This window comes from Ceratotherium simum, chromosome 20 (assembly GCF_057802395.1).
Source record: "Ceratotherium simum simum isolate JZ-2026a chromosome 20, ASM5780239v1, whole genome shotgun sequence".
NCBI lineage: Eukaryota > Metazoa > Chordata > Mammalia > Perissodactyla > Rhinocerotidae > Ceratotherium > Ceratotherium simum.
In genome coordinates this window covers 33,192,438-33,208,413 of record NC_141919.1, presented here as the reverse complement: position 1 = coordinate 33,208,413, position 15,976 = coordinate 33,192,438, and the positions used below count along the sequence as shown (strand labels likewise).

Sequence of the window (15,976 nt, the reverse complement as noted above, 5' to 3'; positions counted from 1 at the left end):
ATCTATAAAAATATATAGTGTAGGGGCAAATAAGTTCAGATATAACGAACCAGCAGAGTGCAGACAATCAATCAATACTAGTTTAATAAGTAAATGAATCAAAGGTAGAAATCTTAAAGTAGATGAATTTTACTGAAATTAATACTTCATTCATAACTAAGTAGACTGGAATGTATTTTACACAATGCCTTTGTTATTACTACATATCCAATCAATGTTATGAGTAGTCTTGTGAAACAAGAATTTCAAACATTGAAGAAAGAGGAAAAGCTGAAAAGGCACTCTCTAGTCATTGTGAAAACTTGCAAGTAGACAACCAGTAGTGTATTCTACCCCATATACTGACATACTGACATCATTCCTCAGCTTACTGGTGTTTTCTCGTTCAAGATGCTGATGCAAAGTGTAAAAATAAAAATGTACTTACATCTTTCCTCTTTGACTGAACGTTGTGAAGTGGTTAAAATGCCATAATCCTGCATAGATCAGAAATGAATTTCAAAATATATGTGCAACAATCCCTGGCCCACTACAGAAATTATTTCTAAGAATTCTTTGATGGAAATTAAATTTTATACAGTAATTTTGCCTTATGATAGGACAATGGGCTAAGTCTGAAGCTTTGCCTACATGTATCTGTCTACAATATGAACCAAACGATGATACATTTAAAAAAAATGAATAATTACTTATTATTACCAGTTAATAATAGCAAGTGCTCAAAGACCCTTAAGTAAATGATTCTGCTAAATTATGTAAATTATCTCTTAGTATTAAAGCATTATTAAACCAAAGAAAGTTTCAGAGACAATGGAAAATAAGCACAAGGAAGAGTGCTTGACAGAGAATTAAGGATTCGGCTGTTCAGAAATACACACACACACACACAAAAGAAATACACAACGTTGGCAGCAGAATAAGATTTATTAGTTTCCACCATTGGTTGTGTGTTCATTCACAGTTGATGTGAAGATCATATCTGAGGAATAAGGACTGATCTAACCTTCTTATTTTTTCCTTTGAAGTCTTATGATTGTCATTTATAAAGGAAGTAATCAAAAATCTAAGTGATGAGGACCAGGAATTTAAGTTCAATTGAGGAGAAAAAGAGTTTCAGGAGCACCTTTATTTTTTCCAGAAAAATTGTTAATAAATATTAATATCTTTGGTGATCATTTGTGGCAAATGATACTGAATATATTCATTGTCCAATTGGATTACATGTTATTAAATTATGTGCTTAGTTGTACTAAGCTTAGATTAATGGCAAGAATTCCAAAGGCATTACAGCAACTCAAAGTCGTCTGCTAGGCCAGTCATGTGTTTGTACCCCACGGAGAAGCTTAAATTCAGTGAAAGCAAAAGGGAAGAAAGTTAGGCCTGTGTTTATGTGTCACTAAGCAGAGATTCAGTCAAACATAACCTTTCTATTTTAGGGCAGAATATTTGAAGCTAAGGTCTCAGATAATGTGGTCCCTGATAAAATATGTCATTAATTTCTTAACTGAGATTTCAAAACTCAACACAATTTTGCAAATATTGGCATAGGGACAGTTAATAATTTTACTTCTGTTTAGTGAAATTCTTTCTTGCTAAGTTACTATTAAAGCATTTTTATTTTTTTTTTTGAGGAAGATCAGCCCTGAGCTATCATCCGATGCCAAGCCTCCTCTTTTTTGCTGAGGAAGATTGGCCCCAGGCTAACATCTGTGCCTATTTTCCTCTCTTTACATGGGACACTGCCACAGCATGGCTTGCCAAGCGGTGCATTGGTGCACGCCGGGATCTGAACCTGCGAACCCCGGGCCACTGAGGTGGAGCATGCACACTTAACAGCTGTGCCACAGGGCCGGCCCCTTAAAGTATTTCTTTTACTGATGGTTTGTACTCTTCTTGTTCTAGCAAATGATCTTGTAAGATTTCCTACAGAAAAATTTCTAAATACGTGTGTGTTAGGCATCAAAGTCAAAATAATCAAAGATACTTGTGTTTGAAGTGTAATTAAGTAGTGCATTTATTGTATAGTTAAAATTATTGTGCTCATTTCCAAAAATTGTATCTGCAATATAATATTGGAAAAACATAAAGTTTCTGTTATTTTGACATTTCTAAACCTATCTCTATGGTTATCATCATGGTCATCATCCCCTTATTTAGCATCTACTGTGTGTAAGGGGCTGAACCAGCGTTGGTGCTTTGAAAATGATGGGTAGTATAGCCATTATACTCCAAGTGCCTATAAATCACTTACATATATGATATGTGTGTATTTAAATACATATACATTATGAGCAGATTGGCTCACTTTTTATTTTTTTAACCATATTTTGAAATTATGTAGAAAAGAGCAAAATATCAAGCCTATATAATCGAGATCAATAATGTTGACACTGTTTCTGTTTTAACTTCTATTATAATATTCATAATATAAATATGAATGATATTTCATATACATATGAAATGTAAACAGTGATACATTTTACTAGCAAAAGAAATATTTAAGAAAGCATACAGTAAAAAGGATGTTAGTATATACAGAATGAATACTAAACCATTTTTTTATTAACTACTTCTAAAATCTAATGTATATAATTTTATTTTAGATATATAATATACTATTTATACTAGTTACATAAATAGATATGTATTATATAATATATAATAGTTATATATATAATATATAATAGTTAAATAATTATATAGTTGTATACATAGAATATATAATAGTTATATCATATATTATATAAATATAATACGTATCATATAAATATAGAGATATGTAATATATAATATTTTATATATATACATATGTAGAATTTGTGGATGTGATTGCTCTGGAACTTAGTCTCTGTGTATGTAAAATGGACATTGAGGCTTACTTCTGAGATACATTTTATCTAAGGACATGAGAGAGCCCTGTAAATTCTGTGGTACACCTATCTGGCATCATGGGTGAGGTGAATTTGGAGGTTGGGTGGCGATCTTTCTTTCTTCTCTTCCTTCAGCATGATACCTGCGCAAAAAGGAAGAATGCTTGACCATATTTTTTTTAACTCTAGTTACAGTGATAGACAAATAGACACTTAGTAGCTTACCATAATTGTTAATTTCCTCCTCATGTGAAGTGTGAAATGGATATTCTTAATCAGAGTGGTTCTCCTTAAAGTGAGAGAAATTATGTTTCTTCCATTTTGTGAATCTTCCATCTTCAACACATGGCTTCAAAGATCACCATGCATATTTGCATCACTAGAGTGAAAAGGGAAGGAGTATGGAGTGTTATTAAATGGAAGATTTTTTTAATAGACCAGACCTGAAAGTAGCTTTCATCATTTCCTACAAAATTCCATTGGCTGGAAATTAGTCATTTGGGTTGGGAAACGTAATATAGCTATATGCCAAGGAAAAAGAGGAAATAGGTTTGGTGATCAGCTAGTAGTCTCTCTTCCACTGACCAACCATTAGCTATTTTGAAGGCTCAAAATAGCCAGCATAATAATGATGGATATATATTTATTAATGTTGCAGATGGAGGATTCATCAATATTTTTGAGACGTAGATCTCATTAGTGATTCTATTGTCTCGCCTGATCCTTTTTCCTTTGAGCTATGTTCATGCCACTCATTAGAAGTGGTCTGACATAATTCCTAAATAAATGGATACATCTAATGGGTAAAATTCTTCACATACCAGTCAATATCTCAACCATAAAAGAAGAGTAGGAACTGGCCCTCTTCCTCAATGAAATTATATCTAGCTGGGGAGAGAGAATTATGATCCCCAAAATATGTTTGCCGAAATGCCTGATAATTACTACAAAGGAAATGAAAATTTGGTAAAGAGTAAGATCATTATGGATCGATGCATGATCAGGGTTATTTTCCAGGCTAGAGTTTGAAGAAAACGTAGCATTGATGGTTGGGGATTGTAGTGCTGCTGTGGTGCCAAGATAGCATTCTGTGCTTATATGGCTGTCCCTTAATTGGAATGGATGTCAAGTGTTTGTAACATCATTAAGGGCTTGGTAGCATACTACATTAATGATACCATGATAGCCGCCTCCATTGGGGAAGAAGCACAGGAGGAGGGAAGGACCTCAGTGACCCATAAGACAAATAGATGTCGACTGAAAAACACACTTGAAATTCAGACTCTGGCCTAGTCTATAAAATTTTGGGGAATCACATGGGGTAGAGAAACCAGGGACATTTCTAACTGTCAGAAATCAGTTACTTTCTCATAGTAACCCTCTACAAAACGGGAAGCTGAGAGATCCATGAGACTTCTCAGTGTTGGCCAAATCACATTTCTCCTTTAGGAGCTCTTCTGGTCCCTATTCAGGAATAATGCAGCAACAAGCATTAAAAGATTTACGGAAGGTTGTGGCTGTCCTATCGGGACTATTGACCAGACTGCTCCATTGATTTTCAGAAGTATCTTCACTAAATGTAACAAAATGAATCTACCAGAAATTAAATACTGCTAATCATAGGACTCTCGAGTTTTGGATTCAACTCTTCCTCCAATTTGAAGGACAATTGGTAATTTTTCTTACTTGGCTTTTGTAAAAACTGCCCTGTCGACTAAAGGATATCAGATAATTCTGAGACCAGAAAAAACTATTAGCTTTGGGTAATATCAGAGAAATGTTCAAATAGAGAGGGAGCTGATCAGGAGAACTTACCGATAAAGCGGAGATGTATATTCAAGAGCAGATGATGGGAGAAGCTCTGAGAGGGAAGTTCACTGCCTTTAGGAGCAAGTTGTTTACAGCCTGCCATCCAGAAGATAGCCCTCCAGGGACCTCTGTGACTCATCATTTTGGTTACAAAAGTAGCTTCATGTATAAAAGAGAACTAACTCAAAGCTTAAATAACTTAAACCTTTTTTTTCAGCCAAGTTATATTTAATTTTTTATATCTGAGAGAGAAATATAAAAATCTCATGTGTAAGAATACTCACGTTAAATCCTTTCGAAAAATGTCTTTGAAAATGTATAATAGGTTGAAATTTTTTAAAAAAGTTATTCCTTTAAAGTTAAACTTAAACCTTGAAATATGCAGAGGGAGAAGTGAGGCTCGGGAAAGATTTATATAATCAGTGTCAAATTTACTATAAAATAGGATGAAATCCATATGGAATAATGACTTGAGGAAGATCAAACTAGTTTATATATATTTCATATGAGTTTTTTCATTGAATTAATATTAAAACTTCCCTATTTACAGGGTGGGAGAGTGAGACATTTATGAAGTTAAAATTAGGGGATCCAGAGACATCAATGAAAAGCATTATCAACACCGAGGGATTTTGTGTGCTTGTATCATTACTGCTATTGTTTCTTACAAGTAGTTTTGATATATTTAGAAGGATTATCACCCCTCCCTTTTCTCTCTTTTTCTACACATACACAGACACACACACATGCTTATCTTCCTTACCCTGAAACTTGTAAGGCCTGAGGGGACTTGGGTAAGCTAAATCAAATTTAGGTAAGATGACAGAACTTTTTTTCATTTTCTTTGTTTTAATCATAAGAAGTTTGAAGAGACAACTAACATTTAGTTAATCCTCACATTAAAGATATCTCCTTAGTTTTTAGATAACATTCCAGAAGTCAGACAATGGTGGAGCCCCCTGTGCCCTTTCTACTTCTTCCCCAGAACCAAAATTTACCCTTTCCTTCCTCCCTACTCCATCTGATAATCCACTTTGGAGACTGGACGTCAGAAGTTATACCGCGAGGGGAAAGGATGAAGAGGTTGGCAGCACTGAAGTGCTGGGGGAGGGACAGAGGGCAGCAGGGGAGGGTGTGGAGGGTCCTGTAAGGTGACTGTGGAGGACTATGTCAGGAGGGTGAAGGTTCACATATGGTGATGGTGCTCAGGCACAGGTTGTAGACTAGAGAAGGCACTCTCAATCGCTGGTGCCCCCCTGGACTCTGCATGGCTGAGAAATGTAACTTAAATTTAAATTAAGCAGCTGATTAAAATAAGTTCTGTCTTTGAGTGAGTTTTATCAGTGAAGGCTTTTATTTGGGGGTGCTCTGCCACCGTACCCTTTCACATTAGTTTTACAGTAGAGGGTTACAGATGCTATCAGTAATATAAAAGAATTTCTGCACTTGATTGTTCTCCTGGAATGTTCAATATGAAGGGGGAGGGTAGGAATAGTAGTCCTCAGGCAGAAATGCACATCCGCTGAGAAAAGTGGAGAAAAAAAGATGTTGGTTTCCTTATGAGTCACGTTGAGAAAGTGAGGCAGTTTGTAGTAGCCTGAGGGTACACTGCCCATGGCTAATGTTGTCGTGCCTGTTTATTCACATCTATTGCTCTCAGTATCTAGAAATTCTTGAGATCTACAAAAAGCCTTTGTTAGTATCAACAGTGACTTCTTACGTTTTTAGAAAATTTATAAAAGTTGCTAAATATGATTCTAAGAAAAGTGCTTATATAGACTCTATATTTTCCCTTTTGTTTATTAGGGGATGACCTATTAGCACTGCTTATTTTATATTCTGTATCTTCCAAGCCCTCATTAATTTCTATTTTTCATTTTTTTAATTTGCATTTTGCTTGTTTCATAACTTAACTCTTTGTCTAGGCTGCTGATAATAAACATGTGCCTAGCTCATCCATTCATTATCAACCCTTTTGTCTCTGTGGCCATCAGTAAGGGAAGGGAATTCACACTGGAGGAGTACTTACAGTATTGGGGGCAAATTTGCAACATATCTTATGTTTAAGCCTCATACCAGCTCTGTAAGGTAGATACCCTGACTCATAGAGGTTCATCAAACTAAAATGATTTGCTCAAGTTTCTGTACCAGTAAATAAGCAATCTGGGATTGAACGTGTTTCCTTAGTCCCATTTCCAGCAATATTTCCACAACATTACAGTTGTAGCTGTGTTATTATGTAGTTTGAAATAAACAGAATAACTGTAGCAGGTATGGGGATGGAGGGAGCAGAGAGGGAATTATAAAAAGCAGTCAACTGATGTCGAAGGGACCGAGAAATTGATTGATAGAAGACGTTGCATTTATAAGCTGTGTTAATAGACTATAACCTTTTAATATCAAACTCCTTGTCTAACCTTGGTGTAATGTTCCAGGTGTTATTTGAATCTTCTTGTAGTCGGTGGTCATTATCAAATCTTTTCCTGTAATTTGAAATTAGCTCTACCGGTAAGTTATTTTCTTATGCAGAATTATAAGTAGGTGAGTAAACATAGAGCTCTATATTCTGTCTGAAGTGCTCAATGATTTTCCTCCAACGTGCATGAAAAGTTTAAACAAACAAAATAGGAACCTGATGAGAAAGAAAATTAAGCCCAGATACTAATTAGTAGGAAAGATCAAATGGGAAGCAAATGAAACTTTTCTTTTGAATAGATGAAGCTTAGTAAACCAGTTACAAAATAATTTATGTTCTCTATTCATAGAAGGTATATATTAAATATTTCCATCATTATTTTAATCCCTGAAAGAAAAAAAGACAACTCCTTAAAACATTAGGCACTGCCATCATTGCAGTTTATTATTTTTGTAAAATATAATGTAGTACACTAAATACTTTCACCTGGCTAATAGATTAAGGAATTTTGCCTAAAATTGGCCAAAGCTATTAAGCTTTCTTTTTTTTTACAGTTACAAATTTTCTGCATAAAAATTATTCTTTCAAAATAAAAATGGTATCTACACACAGCAACTGGAAACATAGCAAAAAGAAAGGCAATAAACAACCCTCTTTACTGTACCTCTATCCTAGTCTTCTGAAGAGTAACTTCTAAGAAATTAACAGAAAACTCCCATTGACTGATTATATATTGTAATTTTCCACAAGCATTCTTAGCTCTTAAAAGTGATCTATTCTTTTTTCACGGATTTGTTTATTCTTCATTCTTCAAATATTATGCCTTCTCAATTTTTACCTTATTTTCTATGGTTATTTTTCTTTTTTTTAATAAAGTGCAAACATCAGCAGTGACAGCCACAGAGTGGAACAAATTTTAGTAAGGAAGCAGATTTTAGTTCAACAAAGAAGAAAACTTTTAATAATGAGCCATAAGCCCCATGTCACTGGAGGCATTCAAGCAAAGGGTAGATGAAGCGCTGGTGACATCCTGGAAGAGATTGTCATATTACGAAGAAGTTTGGACTGCTGAGTGCTTCTCTAATTTGCAGATTCTATTATTGCTTCTAATATCATAAATATTGTGGTCAAGACCTGCAGTGCTCACCCACACTGGTTCTGGTCTTCTTCCAGGCATAGGGGGATTTCTTTTGCTGCCCCCTTCTAGCCAGGCAGGGCTACGTGATGAATTTTTGTCTGTGAATTGTGTGCGAAAGTGAAGTGTATCACTTCCAAACTGAAGCTTTTAATTACTGGTGTGCTTTTTTTTTTGTCTTTCTTGCTTGTACCTCCTGATTATGAAGGAGACCCCATGCTGACATGGCAGCGCTACAAGACCCAGGCAGTCTGGACTACTGAGGGGTGACATGGAATCCAAAGTGATACTGCGTGCATGGGAAGTGAACTCTTCTTATGTTAGGAGGTTGAGATTTGGGCATTGTTAGCACAATATATGCTTAACCTTATCTTGACTAATAACATGCCTTAAGTTTATTTCTGATTTGGCATACATGCCAGAAAACACAACGTCTCATGTAATTATCTCAAAAACCATACAAGATAGATATATTCACTCTAATTTTCCAGATAAGTGAGGCTCAGGAAGGTTAAATAACAAGTAAAAGGTATCTGGTAGAAAAATTGGAATTTGAACTTAAGGAAGGGTTGCCAGATAAAATATGGGACTTCAAGATAAATTTGAATTTCAGATAAACAACAATTTTTTTTAGTGTAAATATGTTTTGTGGGACATACTTATACTAAAAAAATTTGTTGTTTATTGATACTCAAATTTATCTGGAAATCCTATAATTTTATTTGCTAAATCGGACAACCCTCGCTTAGAGTCTTCAAGGCACACATTGTGTCTATGATTCCATAATCATAGTATATTCTATGTTCTGAAGACCAATGTAATTTTTTAAAATCAAAAGGTAAAATAGGTATTGCTTATTATCCTTCCAGATTATTCTCAAACAAAGAACGTGGATAATTTGATATGAATGAAACTGATATACTCATTGCTCAGCAACTGAAGTGCAAAGAACCAGCTGCCACCACTTGGTCTAAGCCAGCATGTGACAACAGCAGTAGACAAACCACAGGGCCCCTTTCCCTGCCAGCATTCACCTCCGTATAGGACTTGCACTAATTTATCACATTCATTGTTATGGATGCTGCACTGTGTCCAATTGTTAAAAAAATTAACATAATCCTCCTATGTGTCCCAAATCTAAAGCCTTAAAAAAGAAATTCAAGTTTCCTTTTTGGTTCTCTGAATGGAGAAAGATTTAAGCTATCTATAAATTCCTCAGACTAATTGATTACCCAGCTCTCTGGAAGTTGGAAGAGACATCAGAATTAGGTCATGTTATTATTTCTTTGTTTCCTAATAACAAAGTATTTGAAATACATAGAAAAACTCAGACAGCAATGCTTGTGATTCATCAGTGACTCGTTGCTGGATTTTTCATATGACTTTTAGAATAAGACCATGCTTTCAGGCAGAAATAGTTTACATTCCTTTCTCTTTTTTTTCAGCGTAACTCATATGATCCTGGAATAAACCCAATGTTTTGAGACTGAGATCCAGCCTTTGCGTGGATAAGCATCTCAAAGTCTGGCCAAATAATCATGCCTGTGTTGCGGAGAAGTAGTAGAAACAGCTTTCTCTGTCTTCCATTCTCATTTCAGCTACTATTTAATAACTCTGTCTACAGGCTTGGCACTGAGTAATGGAATGGCACACAAAAAAATGAGATGTGCCCCTCTATCCTCAAATCATTAAAAAATGGCACACAATATTAATTGCTAAAATAGAGATAAATGACCAAAGACATGGAAATATAGAGTATGGAGTGATTAATTTTGGTTATTGACTTAGGATCATGATATTATCCAACAAATTATTGATCATCTATATGCCAGCCACTGTGAATACAAAGGCAATATGAATACGTACAACGAAAAAGTGGTCCTGGTCTCAGGGAGCTTGTATTCTAGATCAAAGAACCAGTGTAAACACACACACACACACACACACACACACACACAGAAAAGTAAAAAGTAAATCCCAAACCCTGACAGTTAAATGAACAAACAGATATACAGATTAAAAACATTGCAAGTTTTAATATGTGATATGAAGGAAAGAGACACAGGAATGGAAAAGAGGCTTACAGGGGAGAGTTGGGAAACCTATTTTATTTTTAATGAGGAGATCAGGGAGGTTTTTGTGAAGAGGTGGCATTTAATATAAAAAGTGTTATAATACTGCTTACACTGAATTTAAAATTATATCCTTCATATATCATCTGTAACATAGGTAATAAATTTCTTTTTATTTTTCTACTTCCACTATAGAGAGAAGAAAAAATAGTTGAATTTGCTTGACCCAACTTCCCTAGCTCACAGAACGGTATTTATGTGGTAACAACAGGGCTGATAGTCAGCTGCTACACACCAGTAGAGTTGTTATAAGTTGCTAAAACATTGAAACACTTCGCCATCAATAGGTAAGCAGCTTCCCAGAGCCCAGTCCCATTAAAGCTCCTTTCTCAGGACCCCTTTGTACCTTCCATGATCCAACAATGAGGGTACAGCCAGGTGCTACAGGACTCTGCTTTTCATATCTGTGCAGCTGATCAGTGCATCTTTCTTACTGCTGTTAAATATCTTGAACATTACCCTTGGTTTCATCTAACCCTTACCAAAAGTAATTGATCTATAACGGGATATGTGGTTGACCCATTTATAGAAGGCCCCTGGAAGGTTCCAAGATGAGGAACATTCAGAAAGCCACAGATATTGGTTATACAACCAACATAGTCATATAATCAGAGACTGAAGGCAGAAATTGCAAATTTGCAATTAATTTCCTCTAAAGCTCATGAATGTCAGGATTTTATATTCACTACCTTACCTATTAATAGTTTTATCTCTACTCCTTGGTTTTAAAAACAGTCTGTATCCTTTTCACGTTCTTCATTAATTTGCCATAATATGTATTTTTACACGTTTTACATTTTTTCTTAACTAACTGACATTTATCAGAAAAATGAATTTGATATTAAGAAAATTAAGAAAGCAATATTTGTGATTTGTCAGTAACTTGCCGCCAGAATTTTCATATGATTTTTAGAATAAGACCATACTTGCAGACAAAAATATTTGTAAAAGATATGACATATTATTGAAATAGTAGTTTTTATTCATTCTTTATTTCTCTCTTCCCTCTCATTTGAGTCAGCCAGGCTTTGGGACTCTTTGCCTGAAGAGTAAGAAGAACCTGAAAAAGACTGTGTTTCAGAAGGTCAAAGCCAATTGGAAAGATTCTGTTTGGTTTACTGGCAAGAGAGGAAAGGGAGGGTGTCTTTAAGAAGCTGATGGAGAAGTTGTATTAGGTAAGGGAATGAAGTAGGATAGGGATGAGTGGGGACATATTGGGGGGATTGTGTGGGGAGCAATGGGGACCCTGGAAATTCTCCCTGGCAGAGAAACTAGGAGATGGCCAGTCCTCACAGGGGTTAGTAGCATGGTGCACCTAGGAAGGTGGGACTTGAATCACAGGATCCTAACCAGAGTAACATTCCTATAGCCATGTGCGGCAATAAGAGGAGAGCCACTGGATTTTGAGTGGTCGCCCTGAGCTTGGAAAATGAGGATGCTAGCACTGACCAGGATACACTGAAAATTAGCATTCCTTCTTGCAATTTCTTGGCATCGTTTAAAGTTTCAGATTCTCATAGCCCTGGATGGGAACAGATTCCCATTACTTGTTGGACTTTCTCATGTCTATGTGGAGAAGGGGCTGACTTAAGGAAAATAAAATAGTTTCTCTCACAGCTGAGTTTGTGGACCAAGATCTTCAACAGGCATCCTAGGAAGCACCAAATTCTGAGGGATACACACATCTTGTTTGGCAAGCACTGTGTTAGGAAAAAAAGTGAATGCATGTGTCTTTAGGCCTAGCTTGCTCTTCTCACATTCCCTAGCCTCTTTCCTCAATGTCTCACACCTTCCTATCTGGCCTGAAATTCACTTTTCAACCCACTGTCTCCTGCTGACAAAAACATAATAGATCTTTAGAATCTCAGACCTGATAGAGTTTTTAAAGACTAAACTTATGTCTTTGAAATTAATCCTTTTCAAAAATGTCTTCAAGTCATAATTTATTTAATTTTTCAATATATGTTTCATCTTTTTTCATGGGATTTGAATCAGCTTTTGAGAATATGTATGTATATAAAATACTCACATTTAAATAATAAATTGACAAGACCGGAGAGCAAAGAAAACAGAATAGAAGACCAAGATGTGAGAAACTAAGAATGCATATGCTCATATACGTATATCATAGATTTCTAAAGAATTGACAGCCTCATAGAGTGATTGATTGTTTTAAGACAAGAAACAGGTCATGCTGCTCCTGTTTAAGACCCTTAAATGACTTCCCCTGGGACATGGGACAAAGTTGTAATTACTTCTCAATACTACAGTTCTGGCACAATCTATTCCTGCCCGTCCTCTGATTGCACACTAAGTCCCTGGTTGCACACTAAGTCCAGCCACTTTTGCAGCCTCCTCCCCCTGCTCTATTTTCCATCAATAGTCCAGGTTCTTGCCTTCCTTGGGGCTTTTGTTGTTGCTGTTCCCTTTGTTTAGACACTTTGATCCCAGAGCTCTGGCATTTGTCCTGAATCTAAATGCCGGATAAGTTGTCCTTATCTAAATGCCAGATTCTCTCAATCATGTCAACTTATTTAATTTCTTTCCTAACATTCTCCCTACTGGAATTATTTTGCTCATGTATTTCTTTACTTGTTTGTTTCATGTCTTTCTTTCTACCCTCCCTGCCCAGAAGAATGGCTGTTCTATGAGAGAAAGTTCCTTGCCTGTCATTTTCACCGTTGTGTTCCCAGTATCTATAACAGAACAGTTTCTGGAGTATAATGGACGTATATAATAAATAAACATTGAATAAATGAGTGAGTGAATTCTGAGTTTCCCAGCAGTAGAACAGAAAAGGAGAATATGATCAGTTACAGACATTTCATTGTCCAATAAAAAAAGTTCCCCTGATTAAGGATCAGAGTTTTTCAATCAATAATAATGATGAAATTTCTCTGATGGGACAAAAGCACTGTATTGTATGATGTCCTCAAAAATATTGTGAAGGCATTCATTTTTTTTTTTTTTTTTTTTGTGAGGAAGATCGTCCCTGAGCTAACATCTGCCAATCCTCCTCTTTTTGCTGAGGAAGACTGGTCCTGGGCTAACATCCATGCCCATCTTCCTCCACTTTATACGGGACACCGCCACAGCATGGCTTGCCAAGCGGTGCATCAGTGCGTGCCCGGGATCCAAACCGGCGAACCCCAGGCTGCCGCAGTGGAGCGCGTGCACTTAACAGCTTGCGCCACCGGGCCGGCCCCTTTCCTGATTTTTATACCCAATTCTGTATCACTTGTGAATTTGATTCACACGTCTACTATCTCTTTATTCAAAAACCTGACACAATTTTAATAGCTAAAGTTATACCCAGTATTTTACAGAGTTGTTCTTCCATGTGGACTTTGCGCGGCTAGTAATGACATTGAATAATCATTCAGCCCACTGAAAAGCCACTTAACATTAATTCAGCACTCATTATTTTAGCTTTTGCAGTGTAAAATCAAAATGACTATCAAAATGGCTTATTCAAAATCAACCACCCTATGCCTATAACATTCTAGTAATCTTAAAATAATGATGTAGAGATTAAAATAAGAAATTGTTAAATGTTTCTGAAAACTGTACACATGAGAAATTTTATGACAATTTAATCAAATTAACTAAAAAATGATACAGATTATGATTGTAGCTTCTTTATTTAAAAAGCGACTTTATAGGATATAGTGCCCTCATTGATATCAGTACTTGATTAAAAACATCTCCATCAATGCAAAGGAAGAATAATAATCATTGTAATAATAGTTATTGAGCATCCACCATATGCTAGGTACTATAAAAGCATTTACAAACATATCTTTTTAAATTTTTCTACAATCCTATGAGGTAGGGTCTATTACTATCATTATTTTTCATATGAAGATACTCAGAGTTATTTAAATAAATAAATACATAAGCTATGAATAAATGCAGGTAATTGACCTTTAGGTAAGTAATGTGATCTGCAATGCCAACATTTTTTATCAACTACAAATTATAGTATGTTGCACGGGGATCAGATCTCAGAAATCATCAAATCCTGTGGAACCTATTTAACTGGAAAAAACTGAGACTCAAAAAGCATGAAAGAAACTAATCACATTGACCAAGTCAAATTGGAGAAATTCCAAAATAAGAAAATTAAAACCATTCTACTTTTTTAGAATAGAAGGAAATGCCAAGGGAATATGTACAAGAGGAAGTAACTGAATGAATTCCATAAATGCAGTTCTCATGGATGCCTTGATAAGTTGGCATTGTTCATTGAGCCAAGTGACGACAGTCATGTACGCACACATACGTACAAGTAACCCATGACCCGCGAGACAAAGAATGCAATATTGTGTTTCCCTCACAAGTTTGAAAGTCACCAGTTCAAACTTGGAAATTGTTGTGTTCTCATAAGTTCAATAGCACCATATTTCCTCTTTCCAAATTAAGTTTGTCATGCCACAGTCAATCACCCAGTCACAGCCTATTCCGTGTGTAGATTTAAAGGCGTTGAAAAGAAAGTAGCACCTTGAAATAAGTGCAAAGAGTTGGAGAAACAGATTATTAGTTTTAAAGGCAATCTGCCAACTACTAAAGTGACACCTCACGTTCATATTAGTTCATTAATTATACATTCACAGCAATTAGCTTCTGGGGAATAATTAATGCCAAGGAACAACTATAAGATGTGCAAATCACATTAGTTACTTGAAAGGAATATGGTAAAATTATTAATTTTTAAACTGAAAAATAAACTCATCCCATCTAACTCCAGACTAGAAGTGTTAACACTATTGAGTACAGTGATTAAAACACGCACACACATAAGAAACAACAAACAAATATCATGTTAGTATGGAAAGGCAGGTGTAAAATCTGTGCTGTGTGTTAACTATGTCTTCTTTGATGTCTGTTTGGGTCTATATTAAAGAGAAACCTTCTGACTCAATGTAATCAAAAATTTTTTTATAAATATGTGACTGTATTTGTGATTGTTGGTTTCCTGAGACTAAACTCTGTGCCATTAAAAATAGTATTTCACATATTTTTAAATAACAGCAATTCTTGGTTTCGAGGCATGGAGGATGTCTATAGAATCCAAATGTGTTCCTCGATATTTGGTAAGAGATTTGGGCACCCTGATAAACTTAACCTTTATGATTATTAGAAACTTGTAAAAAAAGTTAGGATAATCCTAGTCCCAATTGTTTTCTATCTATCATAGGAACAGATTGTATAGATTTTCATTAATCCACCAAATATTTTCAGACATTTTCCCACTTTTGGTAAAACTTTCCATCTATAAATGGCAAAATGTACTTAAGTTCAGACAGTGATTCAAGATGAATGAAAACCACTAACATTCTAAATTTCACTAGAAGATAGAAAAATGTTGAATTCTTTCAAATTTATTGCATAAAGCTGTGAAAATCCTAATCCTCAAACCTCATAAAGACAGCACGTGAAAACAAAACTACAGACCAATCTCCTGTAGGAATACAGGTATAAAAGTTCAACATAAAACTCCAGTAAATAAATTCCAGTAGCTTATTAAAATATAATACATTTTAATCAAGAAATTATCTAGATATGTAAATGGGAATTTAATTTGAGGAAAATGAATAATATAGTCTATCAATAA

General features: G+C 35.3%; 1 protein-coding gene and 1 long non-coding RNA gene across 2 annotated transcripts in view; both read right to left on the bottom strand.

The window, feature by feature from the left end:
* LOC147914398 (uncharacterized) overlaps positions 1-15,976 on the bottom strand; it is a 918,190-nt gene that overhangs the window by 226,188 nt on the left and 676,026 nt on the right. The gene's annotated exons all lie outside the window — the stretch shown is intronic.
* Positions 172-3,246, bottom strand: LOC147914400 (uncharacterized). The gene is made up of 3 exons (XR_015555313.1): positions 3,096-3,246; positions 2,880-3,013; positions 172-476 (listed from the first exon to the last, which is right to left on the bottom strand). It is a non-coding gene; the product is annotated as an uncharacterized LOC147914400 (long non-coding RNA).